Source organism: Bufo bufo, chromosome 2 (assembly GCF_905171765.1).
Source record: "Bufo bufo chromosome 2, aBufBuf1.1, whole genome shotgun sequence".
In the NCBI taxonomy this organism is placed as follows: Eukaryota; Metazoa; Chordata; class Amphibia; order Anura; family Bufonidae; genus Bufo; species Bufo bufo.
The window spans coordinates 266,787,050-266,802,656 of record NC_053390.1 but is presented as its reverse complement, the minus strand read 5'-3'; the positions used below and the strand labels follow the sequence as shown (position 1 = coordinate 266,802,656).

General features: G+C 42.2%; 1 long non-coding RNA gene across 1 annotated transcript; it reads left to right on the top strand.

The window, feature by feature from the left end:
• The first annotated feature begins 3,342 nt into the window (after nucleotides 1-3,342).
• LOC120991440 lies at nucleotides 3,343-15,325 on the top strand. Its single transcript, XR_005776668.1, has 3 exons — nucleotides 3,343-3,354; nucleotides 13,893-13,897; nucleotides 15,157-15,325. It is a non-coding gene; the product is annotated as an uncharacterized LOC120991440 (long non-coding RNA).
• The last annotated feature ends 282 nt before the right edge of the window (nucleotides 15,326-15,607 follow it).

Genomic DNA, 15,607 nt, shown 5'->3' with positions numbered 1-15,607 from the left:
TATAGTGTGTTATATGGCTTCTGATTCGATTTTTTGAAAATCACCAGCCTGCCAGCGATGATCATTGGCTGGCAGGCTGGTGACGAACTCCTCCTTTAACTTTTGCCGGTCCGCAGTGCGCATGCGCGGGCCGGCTATGCGCGTAATCTAGCGTCGCTTCTACGAGGAATAATTCGTCCGCCTCCGGAACGCAATCCTGCGTTAGGCGGTCTGGAGGCGGTTAATACAGCATGTATTTTACTGCATTGAACCAGCCATCAGACCCTCAAAAGTTGAAGTCCCTTAGCGGGACTGAAATAAAAAGCCCCCTTCCTCTCATCAAACCATTTACTATTGTAAAAAGTAGAAAAAAATTGACATATTAGGTATTACTGTGTCCATAAAGACCACCTCTAAAAAATAGTATAACATGATCTACCCTGTCAGGTGAACACCATTAAAAAACCCAAAAAATTGTGCCAGAACACCCATTTTTGGTCATGCCTTCCAGAAAATGTTCCCCAAAATGGTACCAATGAAAACGTTACCTCATCCCAAAAAAAATTATCCCTCAAATAAGACCATCATCAGAAAAATAAAAAACAAAGCTCACAGAAAATACCAACACAAAAACATGATTTTATAAAAAAAATGCTTTGATTCTGTAAAAATAGACATATTTGGTATCAGCATGTCTGTAACGACCTTTTCTATTAAAAAAATATCACATGATCTACCCATTAATTGAACTCTGTAAAAAAAAAGGATGTTAGAACAGCCATTTCTTTTTCACCTCACCTCCCAAAAAACATAATATCAAGTGATCAAAAAATCTCATGTACCATCAACACATATTTCAAAAAAAGAGCCCTCACACAAGACCATTACAAGAAAAAAAAATGGCTGTCAAAATTTGGCAGCACAAACATGATTATTATTCAAAATTTTTTTAATTCTGTAAAAGTAATAAAACGTAAAAAAAAAATATTAAATTATCTCTGTAACCATACTGACAAGCAGAATAAAATGAATGTGAACTTCCAGTCTTTATGCAAACCACCGTAAAATAGTTAGAAATAAGTAATAAATTTGGCACAAATGCCTACTCCTTTGAAAGAAGCTGGCTGAATCGCACTACTTTTCTGGCTCAATGCACTTCATGCATTATCCCCTGTGTGACTTCAATTTGGACTAAATTTATCAAATGTGGCCGAATATTTGCCAAATTTGGTGCATCTTTAAGTCTCAGGCCTCTTTCACACGGGCGTCGCATGTGAGGGCCGGACAAGATGTGGGTGCGTTGTGGGAAAATGCGTGATTTTTCCGGGCGAGTGCAAAGCGTTTTAATGTGTTTTGCGCGTACGTGAAAAAAATCGGCATGTTTGGTACCCAGACCCGAACCCGGACTTCTTCACAGAAGTTCGGGTTTGGGTTAGGTGTTGTGTAGATTTTATTATATTCCCTTCTAACATGGTTATAAGGGAAAATAATAGCATTCTTAATGAAGAATGCTAAGTAAATTAGGGATGGAGGGGTTAAAAATAAAGAAATAATTAAACTCACCTCAACCACTTGTTCGTGCAGCCCGGCTTGTCTTCTTTCTTCTTCTTTGAGGACCTGGGAGGAAAAGGACCTTTGGTGACTGCACTCATCACATGGCCCGTCACATGGTCCATCACATGGTCCGTCACATGGTCCATCGCATTGTCCATCACCTTGGTGATTGACCATGTGATGAGCGCAGTGATGTCACCAAAGTCCATTTCCTCCCAGGTCCTCAAAGAAGAAGAAAGAAGACAAGCCGGGCTGCGCGAACAAGTGGATGAGGTGAGTTTCATTATTTTTTTTTTATTTTTTTTTAACCCCTCCATCCCTAATTTACTTTATTTACTGTATTAAGAATGCTATTTTATTTTCCCTTATATCCATGTTATAAGGGAAAATGCTAAAGATCGGGTCCCCATCCCGATCGTCTCCTTGCAACCATGCGTGAAAATCGCACCACATCTGCACTTGCTTGCAGATGCCTGCGATTTTCACGCAGCCCCATTCACTTCTATGGGGCCTGCGTTGCGTGAAAAACGCACAATATAGAGCTTGCTGTGATTTTCACGCAACGCACAAGTGATGCGTGAAAATCACTGCTCATGTGAACAGCCCCATAGAAATGAATGGGTCCGGATTCAGTGCGGGTGCAATGCGTTCACCTGCATTCTCGCCCGTGTGAAAGGGGCCTAGAAAATCAGCTCAGTTTACCTATATGGGGCTTGCAGAAATCCATTTGTTTCTTGCCCAAACAGCCCAATTCAAATGAATGGTATTGATTTTTCAGTCAAAGAAAATTTTCTGCAATGGCATGTTAAGGTACCCTAACACTTTTGTCTTCAGAAACTTCACTTTTTACACCACGTCTTTACTATAGTAAGACGATGATCGTTTTTGTGACTTTTTTAAAAAGGTGCAGTAAACCTGGCTTAAATTTGCTCATTAGATCAGACTACACTAACTGTCCCACCCATGCATTACCTTTGTGTTTTAGGTTTCTTTCACACTTTAGCCAAATATCAAAGTCAGGCCAGCGATAAATAGACACGTCAGATATCATAGATTTACTCATTGGCCTAAGCCCAAGGTGTGTGAGAATCTTCACAGATCCATACCATGTGATGTTTTTCATACTTGCAGTAGGCAACTATGTCCATTTGTCACACTGAAAATCCTTTCTGAGAGGACACTGGAGGTTGGACAAGACAGTGCAGTGAGAGCAAACTGGGCCAGTTCTGAACACTGTTCCAATCTGCCTCTCCAAAAGTCCATGGCGTCAGGGAACAGGGTATGTGCCGAAGAAATTACCAAGTACGACCTAGCTGAAGAAACTGAATTTGCTGAAGAAACATCCAAGTACGACTTAGTTGTTTAGGTGGTACATGTCTGTTTGCTTATGTGTGATGTGTGTGCTGCTGGTTTATACTTTGGCGAAGATGTGGAACTGTGCCAGATTTGGAGAATGACAAGACAGCTGACCAAAAATAATAAAGTTTGCTGATTTAAATTTTAACGAAGGTGCAGAACTGCACTACATTTGGAGAATGACAAGATGCATTTCGTCACCAGCTGGCAAGAAGTAATAATGCCTGCCGGAATTTTTTTGGGTGAAAGCGCTGAGTTGCATCACATTTACCACAACTAAGTGAATGGCAGCAACTGCACCACTAGTAGTCCAGTTAAGCGTTCATCTTGCCCACTAGATAATTGCTGGTCACAAATAGTTTTCTTATGGTCACACATCCCCTTATCAATGTCTCACGGTGGAGAAGAGAACCAAGAGGAGGAGGAGTCTGAGCAGGAGAATAAGTAGTTGATGACCAGCACACTGTACTGCTTGGTTTGACTGCCACAAAGAAGACCGGGTGAAGGAGGACAGACTTGTTCTGATTCAGAATGCTGACCAATTCTATTTTCCCCCTGGATCTGGTGATGTTGTCTCATGTGCTGCAATAGAGCCTTGGTACTTTTGCTTATGTTTGAACACCAATGACTTATTTTAATCCTGTAAATCTTGCAGACAGAAATGGTTTTGTGTGCTGGTCTTGTGGAGGAAAACTGCCATATGGGAAATACTGGCACAGAGCTAACGGCAGCCGAAATTGTTCTGGCAGGTTAATCCTGCACTTACAGCATCAGCGGCTTAACCACTTCCCTTAACTGACCATAATAGAAGCTGATCTGGCCCTGGCAATTCTTTTGGAGGGGTTGGCCGTACATTTCTTCTGCTGTTTATTGCCAGTACCCTCCTTCTCTGATGTCAGCTCTTTCTCAGCATCCAGTTCCCAAGTCCTGTTGAACTCACAAATAAAATCATCATCATCATAGTCCTCCCCCGTCCATCCACTTTTATCAGAATATGAAATGTAATTGTGAGCTCTTTGCCCCCCTCATGATTCTCTTCTCTGTATGTTTCCCAAGTGCCACTGTTGCCACAGCTACCACAGCCCTTATTGCCACCACCGTGGCTAAAAGTTCCATTACTAATACCACCCCCTACCTGCCTGAACCTTCATGTCACACCAGCTGTTTTGTTGTCCGGGCAGGCGAGGACGTTGTTCTACTCTACCTGTGTGAACTAGGACTAGCCCTCAGTCAACTGTCCTTCAGCACTTCAAGAGTAAATCATTTCATTGGGCTCTCAGCCCAGCTGTTGATTAAGGAGCTGATCAACTTTTCTATTTAGCTGTTCTGTGGATCCACCGCTTTACCTAAGCTTGAAGTTGTCTAGTCTCTAGTAACCAGCGAAGGTGATCTGTTGTCTGAGTACCCGTGTATTGTACCTTGCCTGTCTACCAATTCTGCTTCTTGCCACCTGCCTCAACCTTGGAAATGGAGGTAAGGTTCAGTATGTACTGAACATACTCTACCAGACCTAACCTGACCTTGAAATTGCTATTTAGAATAGACAAGTACCAGTAGCATCGCCAGGGGGAGGCCAGAGGGGGCCACGGCCCCCCCTACATCACGCTGTGCCCCCCCATTGCCCCCCCAACTAAAATTCCCCCCGAACTGAGCAGCTGCAGTCGGGCATGACAGGGAGATGAGCGCTTCCATTGTCCATCTGCCTGTGCTGCGGCAGGGGAGGGAGAGGCGTGTCCCTTCCCCTTCCTCTGATAGGCTGCAGTGGAGGGAGAGGCCGATGCAGGCGGCACGATGACGTCATCGCGTCGCCTGAGCCATACAGCGCGGGACACAGGCCGGAAGAGGCCTGCAAGAGGCCTGCATCGCATCGCTGACATGGAGGTATAAGTATATAAGTATAAGTGGTTTTTTTTTTGTTTTTTTTACAATAGTTTTACAGGCACATTAGGGGGGCTCTTGTTACTGGCACATTGGGGGGGCTTACTACTTGCACATGATGGGGAGCTAATTACTGGCACATGATGGGGGGGCTTATTACTGGCACATGATGGGGGGGCTTATTACTGGCACATGATGGGGGGGCTTATTACTGGCACATGATGGGGGGCTTACTACTGGCACATGATGGGGGGTTTATTACTGGCACATGATGGGAGGCTTATTACTGGCACATGATGGGGGCTTATTACTGGCACATGATGGGGGGCTTATTACTGACACATGATGGGGGGCTTATTACTGGCACATGATGGGCGGCTCTTGTTACTGGCACATTGGGGGGGGGGGGCTATTATTACTGGCATGTGATGGGGGCTGGGCTCTTATTACTGGCACGTTATTGGGGGCACTTATTACTGGCACATGATGGGGGCTTATTACTGGCACATGATGGGGGGCTTATTACTGGCACATGATGGGGGGCTCTTGTTACTGGCACATTAAGGGGGCTCTTATTACTGGCATGTGATGGGGGCTGGGCTCTTATTACTGGCACGTTATTGGGGGCACTTATTACTGGCACATGATGGGGGGCTTACTACTGGCACATTATGAGGGGCTTTTTACTGGCACATGATAGGGGGATTATTACTGGCACATGATGGGGGCTTATTACTGGCACATGATGTTTTTATTTTTACTGGCACATGATGGGGGGCTTACTACTGGCACATGATGAGGGGCTTATTACTGGCACATGATGAGGGGCTTATTACTGGCACATGATGGGGGGCTTATTACGGGCACATGATGTGGGGCTTATTACTGGCACATGATGAGGGGCTTATTACTGGCACATGATGTGGGGCTTATTACTGGCACATGATGGGGGGCTTATTACTGGCACATGATAGGGGGCTTATTACTGGCACATGATGGGGGCTTATTACTGGCACATGATGTTTTTATTTTTACTGGCACATGATGGGGGGCTTACTACTGGCACATGCTGAGGGGCTTATTACTGGCACATGATAGGGGGCTTATTACTGGCACATGATGGGGGCTTATTACTGGCACATGATGTTTTTTTTTTACTGGCACATGATGGGGGGCTTATTACTGGCACATGATGGGGGGCTTATTACTGGCACATGATGGGGGGCTCTTGTTACTGGCACATTAAGGGGGCTCTTATTAATGGCATGTGATGGGGCTGGGCTCTTATTACTGGCACGTTATTGGGGCACTTATTACTGGCACATGATGGGGGGCTTATAACTGGCACATGATGAGGGGCTTTTTACTGGCACATGATAGGGGGCTTATTACTGGCACATGATGGGGGCTTATTACTTGCACATGATGTTTTTATTTTTACTGGCACATGATGGGGGGCTTACTACTGGCACATGATGAGGGGCTTATTACTGGCACATGATGGGGGGCTTATTACTGGCACATGATAGGGGGCTTATTACTGGCACATGATGGGGGGCTTATTACTGGCACATGATGGGGGGCTTATTATTGGCACATGATGGGGGCTTATTACTGGCACATGATGGGGAGGCTTTTTACTGGCACCTGATGGGGAGACTTTTTACTGGCACATGATGGGGGGCTTATTACTGGCACATGATGGGGGGATTATTACTGGCACATGATGGGGGGGCTTATTACTGGCACATGATGGGGGCTTACTACTGGCACATGATGGGGGGCTTACTACTGGCACATGATAGGGGACTTATTACTGGCACATGATGTGGGGTTTATTACAGACACATGATGGGGGGCTTATTACTGGCACATGATGGGAGCTTATTACTGGCACATGATGGGGGGTTTATTACTGGCACATGATGGGGGGCTTATTACTGGCACATGATGGGGGTTTATTACTGGCACATTATGGGGGGCTTATTACTGGCACATGATGGGGGGCTTATTACTGGCACATGAAGGGGGCTTATTACTGACACATGATGGGGGCTTATTACTGACACATGATGGGGGCTTATTACTGGCACATGATGGGGGGCTCTTAATACTGGCATGTGATTGGGGGCTGGGCTCTTATTACTGGCACATTATTGGGGGCACTTATTACTGGCACATTATTGGGGGCACTTATTACTGGCACATTATTGGGGGCACTTATTACTGGCATGTTATTGGGGGCACTTATTACTGGCACGTTATTGGTTGGCACTATAGGGGCATCTATTGAGGCCACAAAGAAGGGGTATTTTATATGGGGGGCTCTGTACAGTAGCATTTTATACTGGGACACATTATGGTGGGTACTATGGGGAAGGGGGAGAGGAGTATTATGAAGTAATCTACAGGGGGCACTAAAAAGAGGAATTTTATACTTGCAAATTATGGGGGACACTGAGGGCATCTACTGGGGCACGATATATGGGGCATTTTATACTGGTACATTATGGGGGGCACTAGGAGGAAGGGGGGAGAGGAGCACTAGGAGGGCATTTACTGGGGGCACTATACAGGGGTATTTTATACTGGCACATTATGGGGACATTAGCTCAACTGGAGGCATTACAAGGGGGTATTTTTTGCATTGTCACATTATTAGGAGAATTATTTCTACTGGGGGGGGGGGCATTATGGTGGGCTTTATTACTCCCCCATGGTATGACCCCCTAGTAGCAGCACCAGCCTCTCCCTGCTCTGCTATCCCTCTGCCTTTTCTCCAAATCCTTATTATGAAATCTTTCTCATTAGGATAAAACACAACATCAGCTCCACCGAGCCCCCCAGCCAAGTGTGGAAGTGGTGTCCGAGATCCCCAAGGGCCAAGCCAAGTAATTGTAAGTTTTCATGTGAAATATGTTTGTTATACACATATAGCATACACTGTGCCACACAATATACAGTATACCGCTACACTGTGCCACACAATAGAAAATAATCTGGAAGTGCCTCTCCCGAGACCAGGCTCTGGATCCGCCACTGAACCGCTCACATGAGTGTACATATCTTCTAAACTGTAATCCGTATCCTCTGACCTGCAGAAATCAGCACTCGCTCGGTAACAACTAACAGGCAGTGCCTGTAGGCTGTAGCCTGGCCCTGTTACCGAAGCTAGCCGAGTGATGTAAGGTTAAGGTCCTAGCAGAGATGAGCGGCCGCTTAATCCTGATTTAAAGTTAAAGTTACTGCAGGATATGGATTACAGTTTAGAAATGTCAAATGTACACTCCTGTGAGAGGCGGGGAGGGGGATTTGTGGATGACACTGTTATAGGGAGGGGGATCTGTGGATGACACTGTTATAGGGAGGGGGGTCTGTGGATGACACTGTTATAGGGAGGGGGATCTGTGGATGACACTGTTATGGAGGGGGAAATGGGGATGACACTGTCATGGGGTGGATCTGTGGATGACACATATAGCATAAGATGCTATATACGGTATGTGTCATCCACACATTCTCCCCCATAGCAGTGTCATCCACAGATCCCCCTCCCTATAAAAGTGTCATCCACAGGCAACTAGGACATGTTGAAATCTGAGTGATTGTTATTTTATTTTTAAACCACAGACAGCAGGACTTTTCTTCCCTGTTGCGGTTTTAGGTATTGGGTAAAGTATCGCAGCATTTCTAAGCATACTTGTGTAAATGTAGTGTTGTTTTAGCTGCCCCCCCTACTTTTTTCCTGGCCCCCAGTGTGCCCCCCCCCCAAAAAAAAATTTGAAAGCTAGAGACACCACTGACAAGTACTCAGCCTGCCCTGACTTTGGACTGTGTTCAGAATACAATATAACAATATAGAGAAGCTGCGCCAGCAACCTACTGGAGCCCAGTCTTTCAGTTACCAACTGAAAACCAAGTAAATCCGTAAAAACAATCAGACTGGCTCACAGTATTTTTGCATTTATTAAAATTATTGACCCAATACAATGTTACACATATCCTAGTTAATTGTCAACATAACAGCATATATAAATAGTTACTTAAAATGCGGAGCTCTCGCATATACCTAAATGACAGGAGTACTCCAAATATGACCTCTGATTATGCTTTGTGGTGTCCGTCTGCTACGTATTGAGATAGAATATCTCTAATATTCAGATAGTTTATCTGTTGATTTGCCTTGATCTAAACATAGATTGTTCAGCCACTACTCCGTTAGCGGTCGCTGATAAATAGTCTCAGCAACTATGTTGCTTAATATTGCGGTTAGTTTCCTACCTCCTGCCACGAGGTAGTCACTCTGCTCGTTGTTCGCGGCGTCTCACGTGATCCGACCAGAGAGTGGTTTGCTGGTCGGTGATGTTATCCACCTGCGCCGATCGAAGTAGCGGAAGTTGATGTAGCAGAGCCGCGCCGATGTGTTCGGCAAAGACGTCAATATTAGCGCACCAATAAGTCAGTCCACTATAATAGTGTTATACCGCTTGCACCGCTTGAGGTTATGGCTGATATCGTGCTCACCCTTTTCAAACTGCATCCAGATGAGATGGTCAAGGCAAAAATCTTTTTAAAAAAAGATGAAAGCAGAAGCAAAAATAACGCATTACTAGCTGGGTCAGGTTCACACTAGTTCGCACTGGACGCGTTTCGGAACCGTAGTTCCTTCCTCAGTAGGCAAATGTGTAATGCTGAATGTGGACAAACTAGACACGTCTTTATATCCCCTTATTGGGTCAATTAGAAAATATGGTCTGGATTCCTGGTTTTGCAGCTGCCGGTCATTTGCAGACTGCACTCTCCTGAATGCCTCTTTAGACCAAAGGTGCTTATATAAATATATAATAATTTAATAAATCATGAATATAAACAATATATAATACGAAGATATATATAAAAATACATATAAAATACAAAATCTATAAAAATGATGTTATACATATTATAAATGGATCTCAGGTTCATGGATCTGTATGTACTGATGGCGTGGGAGTTTCCGCCGATGTTCACAGATCCACGCCATCAGTACATACAGATCCATGAACCTGAGATCCATTTATAATATGTACAACATCATTTTTATAGATTTTGTATTTTATATGTATTTTTATATATATCTTCGTATTATATATTGTTTATATTCATGATTTATTAAATTATTATATATTTATATAAGCACCTTTGGTCTAAAGAGGTCTTCTTCGAACTCAATAATAACCTGGTGACTACTGTGCTGCTTCTGTTGCTTGCACAGCTACAGCCAACTATGTTCTCACTCATGGATGACAAGGCATTGGTCTTTTGTTTTCTACTCTGTCATTTAGTAGACATTTTAATATTTGGCCAATTTTAACAATGCCAAGTCACAGGTTTGGTACACTGTTTATTAAATGGTAAAAATTGCTAGTGTTTTTTTCTATAACTAACAGACAGAGGTGCAATTAAATGTCTCTCCGCTTCTACGAACACACTGCAAACTGGTACTGAAAATTTAAAATGGTATATTGATGCAGTCCAATGGATTGAATTTAACTGATAAATTAATGCAAGATTTTAATGTATTGAATGTAACTGGTATAATAATGCAGTAGTATAATGTGTTGAACTGGTTTATTAGCACAACAGTATAATGCTTTGAATGGGTATATTAAAGCAACAATTATAATGCATTGAATTTAACTGACATATTAATGTAACAATATACAGTCAGGTCCATAAATATTGCGACATCGACACAATCGACACCACAGTGTATTTGAAATTAAACAAACAAGATGTGCTTTAACTGCAGACTGTTAGCTTTAATTTGATGGTATTTACACCCAAATCAGGTGAACGGTGCAGGAATTACAACAGTTTTCATATGTGCCTCCCTTTTGTTAAGAAACCAAAAGTAATGGGACAGAATAATAATCATAAATCAAACTTTCACTTTTTAATACTTGGTTGCAAATCCTTTGCAGTCAATTAGAGCCTGAAGTCTGGAACACATAGACATCACCAGACGCTGGGTTTCATCCCTGGTGATACTCTGCCAGGCCTCTACTGCAACTGTCTTCAGTTCCTGCTTATTCTTGGGGCATTTTCCCTTCAGTTTTGTCTTCAGCAAGTGAAATGCATGCTCAATCCGATTCAGGTCAGGTGATTGACTTGGCCTTTGCATAACATTCCACTTCTTTCCCTTAAAAAACTCTTTGGTTGCTTTTGCAGTATGCTTTGGGTCATTGTCCATCTGCACTGTGAAGCGCCGTCCAATGAGTTCTGAAGCATTTGGCTGAATGTGAGCAGATAATATTGCCTGAAACACTTCAGAATTCATCCTGCTGCTTTTGTCAGCAGTCACATCATCAATAAATACAAGAGAACCAGTTCCATTGGCAGCCATACATGCCCACGCCATGACACTACCACCACTATGCTTCACTGATGAGGTGGTATGCTTAGGATCATGAGCAGTTCCTTTCCTTCTACATACTCTTCTCTTCCCATCACTCTGGTACAAGTTGATCTTGGTCTCATCTGTCCATAGGATGTTGTTCCAGAACTGTGAAGACTTTTTTAGATGTTGTTTGGCAAACTCTAATCTGTTTTTGTGGTTCACCAATGGTTTTCATCTTGTGGTGAACCCTCTGTATTCACTCTGGTGACGTCTTCTCTTCATTGTTGACTTTGACACACATACACCTACCTCCTGGAGAGTGTTCTTGATCTGGCCAACTGTTGTGAAGGGTGTTTTCTTCACCAGGGAAAGAATTCTTCGGTCATCCACCACAGTTGTTTTCCGTGGTCTTCCGGGTCTTTTGGTGTTGCTGAGCTCACCGATGCGTTCCTTCTTTTTAAGAATGCTCCAAACAGTTGTTTTGGCCATGCCTAATGTTTTTGCTATCTCTCTGATGGGTTTGTTTTTTTTTTTTTCAGTATAATGATGGCTTGCTTCAATAATGGTGACAGCTCTTTGGATATAATCTTGAGAGTTGACAGCAACAGATTCCAAATGCAAATAGCACACTTGAAATGAACTCTGGACCTTTTATCTGCTCATTGTAATTGGGATAATGAGGGAATAACACACACCTGGCCATGGAACAGCTGAGAAGCCAATTGTCCCATTACTTCTGTTTCTTTAACAAATGGGAGGCACATATGCAAACTGTTGTAATTCCTACACTGTTCACCTGATTTGGATGTAAATGCCCTCAAATAAAAGCTGACAGTCTGCAGTTAAAGCGCATCTTGTTTGTTTCATTTCAAATCCATTGTGGTGGTGTATAGAGCCAAAAATGTTACAATTGTGTCAATGTCCCAATATTTATGGACCTGACTGTAATTCATTAGATTTAACTGGTATAATAATGCCAACAATATAAAGTGTTGAACTGTTATTGTAACACTACTACAATGCTTTGAATTGAACTTTTCTATTAACTTTGTAGTATGATGTGTTGAACTGTGCACAATTTTAAGTGATAGCAAAATTGCTGCAGTTTTTTTGTTTTGTTTTTAGAAAGAAAAGGGTGTAATTGCACAGCGAGCAAAATGTATGCTGTGGTGCTTTGATTGCTTGGGACTAGGCCTATAAAACACTTATGAAGCAAACAGAATTGAAGTGAATAGCCAAAACTTTGGATTTGTTTGGCAACATAATTTTGAATTGATTTGCTCATCCCTAATCTGTGCAAAAAAACACTAAACAGTGAAAGCAACAAAAAAGACTAATAAGAAACCAGCCATACAGTGGTTTTGATGAAACTTTTTAAACCAAAGCCAGAAGTGGTTCCAGTAGGAAAGAGCAGTATAAGTTCTTTCTTTATATTTCCTATTCCTTTTGAACTCACTTCTGGCTTGGACTCAATAGACTGCATGGAAAACAGACACAACAGAGCTAATTTACTAAGACCAATTTTTTATTCTGGTCTTAGTTTTCCACTTGCACTGCCGTATGATTCATCAAAAATTAGGCACATCTTTGGCAGTCTTTGCAATTGGTGAAAAAAATACTCAAGCCCCTGGTTCCCATAGTTTTTAGCTAACTTTTTCACCTGTTAGTACGCTTTACCCTTATCCCGCCCAACTGCCAAACACGGCTTGAACATGGCCGTTCAACTAAATATTGTTTCACAGACGGTTAAAAAAAGGAGCATGACATTTTTTTCTGACAGAAAAAGTGACAATTCCCTTAATAAATGATCCCTAAAATGCTGTGTGGGACATCGCCCTGAAAAAGGTAATTTAGTTTATGAGTCCAACAGGCAACAACAACAAGATGTGAATGAGTATTTTTGCATATAATGTCAGCACTACACAACCTTTTCTCTACAGAGAAAATAGATCTGCAAATAATAGCATGTACAGTACTGTACTTCAAAGGCTTGTCCCATTCTGACAATTTATCCCCTAACGGATAGAGGATAAGTGTTTGGTGGGGGTTCGACTGCTGGGTCTCCCGCCAGTCATAAGACTAGTTGCCCTGTTTGAATAGATAGGTAGTCACACATACATGCTGCCACTCCATTTAGCTTTATGGGGCTGGAAGAAATAGCTGAGCACTTTCCATAGAGTTGAATGGAGCAGTAGATAAGCATGGGTGTTTATGCTGTTCTATTCTAACAGGAAGGCCAGGTCCCTGTTCTCTTGTCTCGGGTCTTGTTAATAGGAAACACATTTTTGTAATGATGGGACAACCCCTTTAAAAAAAGGTATTGATACCATTACATGAAATGTACATATACTATATCTCACCTTTTGCTGGGTTTTTACATTCAGGTTTTCTGATACAATTTTTGAAGCCAAAACCAGGATTATATCGATAAGGGAGAGTAAGTACAGTAAGGACAGAAAGTGTACATTATGTACATACAGTAAGGACAGAAACTGCCTTTCCTCTTTTTTTAATATATTCCTGGTTTGGCATCAGAAAACCTGAATGTGGGATTCCAGCCTAACACTAGTTAAATGTTTACATTTGTTTTATTTTTTGTTAGTTTTTTTTAATAGGAAAATTTTCTAAAACACTTGGGCTATAATGATCACATAACCACCTTTCACAAGAGAAGTCTTACACAGGATGCAATATTTCTGAGAAAAGTCTGGATTTTATACTTGATAGGCATGTTCTGCTTCAAAAGGTGTGGTATTTCTCTGTGGCTTACACAGCTTTGACCAGAGATCAGCTACAGTATGTCTGAGTGCATTCCAAACCAAAAAAAGTGAGTTGGAATTACACACAAGTGCGTTGTCCTGGAAACGGGGAACAACAAAATTCTAAACAGTTGAAAGAGTTCAGGCAGAAGTACATGGGATTAATCAAGTCTAGTATATGCAGGTGTTTTTTTTCCCTTAAATTCATATTGGCTTCAATTGTTGTCTAGCTTAACAATTCAGTAATTATCTTCGGCATGAAATAGAAAAGCACACATGATTTTATGCTTATATAACACTTTTAAGGTATATTCACATGCTGCAGATTTATAGCAGGAATCTCTGTCACTGTCCCATTCATCTGAATGGGGCTTATATAAATGCATAAACAACCCAGTTCAGATTTACGGAATTGATTTTCAGTCACAGAAGTTACTATAGTTAATTTGCTACATGTCAACATACTCTTAGGGTATGACCATATGTTCAGGTTTCTTTATGTAGTTTTGAAAGCCAAAACCAGGAGTGAGTCTAAAAAAAGAAGATAAGGAGTTGTCTGTCCTTTATACTTTCTCTTTTTATGATCCACTCCTGATTTTGGCGAACGGGCGAACCGCCATAGACTTCAATAGACAGGCGAATTTTAAAACCCACAGGGACTCTTTCTGGCCACAATAGTGATGGAAAAGTTGTTTCAAGGGGACTAACACCTGGACTGTGGCATGCCGGAGGGGGATCCATGGCAAAACTCCCATGGAAAATTACGTAGTTGACGCAGAGTGTGGTAAGTTGAATTCGCAATGCGATTAATATAACCTGTATTAATCGCATTGCGATTACAACTTAGATCTGAGTTCCTAATGGTTGCATTGCTAGAATTGACGAATATAACGAATATAGCACTATATTCTCAATCTTCGTTATATTCTAGCAATACAACCATTAGGAACCCAGCTCTAAGTTGAATTCGCAATGCGATTAATATAACCTGTATTAATCGCATTGCGATTACAACTTAGTCAAATTTGTGACACTGCAGCTTCAGAATGAATCTAAGATGGATGCTGTCCTTGCTTTTTGATAGGAGCTGGGAGGGTCTGGGAGGGAGGGTATGCTGATTGGCTGGAATGTGTCTGCTGACTGTGAGGTACAGGGTCAAAGTTTGTTCAATGATGATGTATAGGGGGCGGACCAAACATCGCATATGTTCGCCGGCAAATAGTTCGGGACATCTCTAACCTGAAGATGTAGATAATCAGGTAATGATCAGCCGGCACTCTGTTCAAGAGGCGTGGTGCACGCGTCCGAGATAGCAATCTCACATGTAATAGAGGAAAAGACCGGCACTCACTGTATCTTCTGCGAACTCAAACCTTTATTGGTCACATGTAGTATAAAGTTCTGTGACGCGTTTCGGCTCACAATATGAGCCTTTCTCAAACCGGTAATGGCATACAAACAATATAGCATACACGATTTAAATAGACTGCCAAAGCGTAAGTGACATCAGGTAGCCTTGGTGATGAACTAAACAAAAAGCAAAAATAACAGGAAACGACCCAACTGCAGCAGCATCATTAAAGACAGAATTAATATAACATATAAAGAGTTCTCCAAAAATAGGGACGATTTTAAGATGAGATGATGCGGTTGGGGGTTCATCACGTTTTCTGAAAAAGAAGAGAGAATAAACAAATCAATT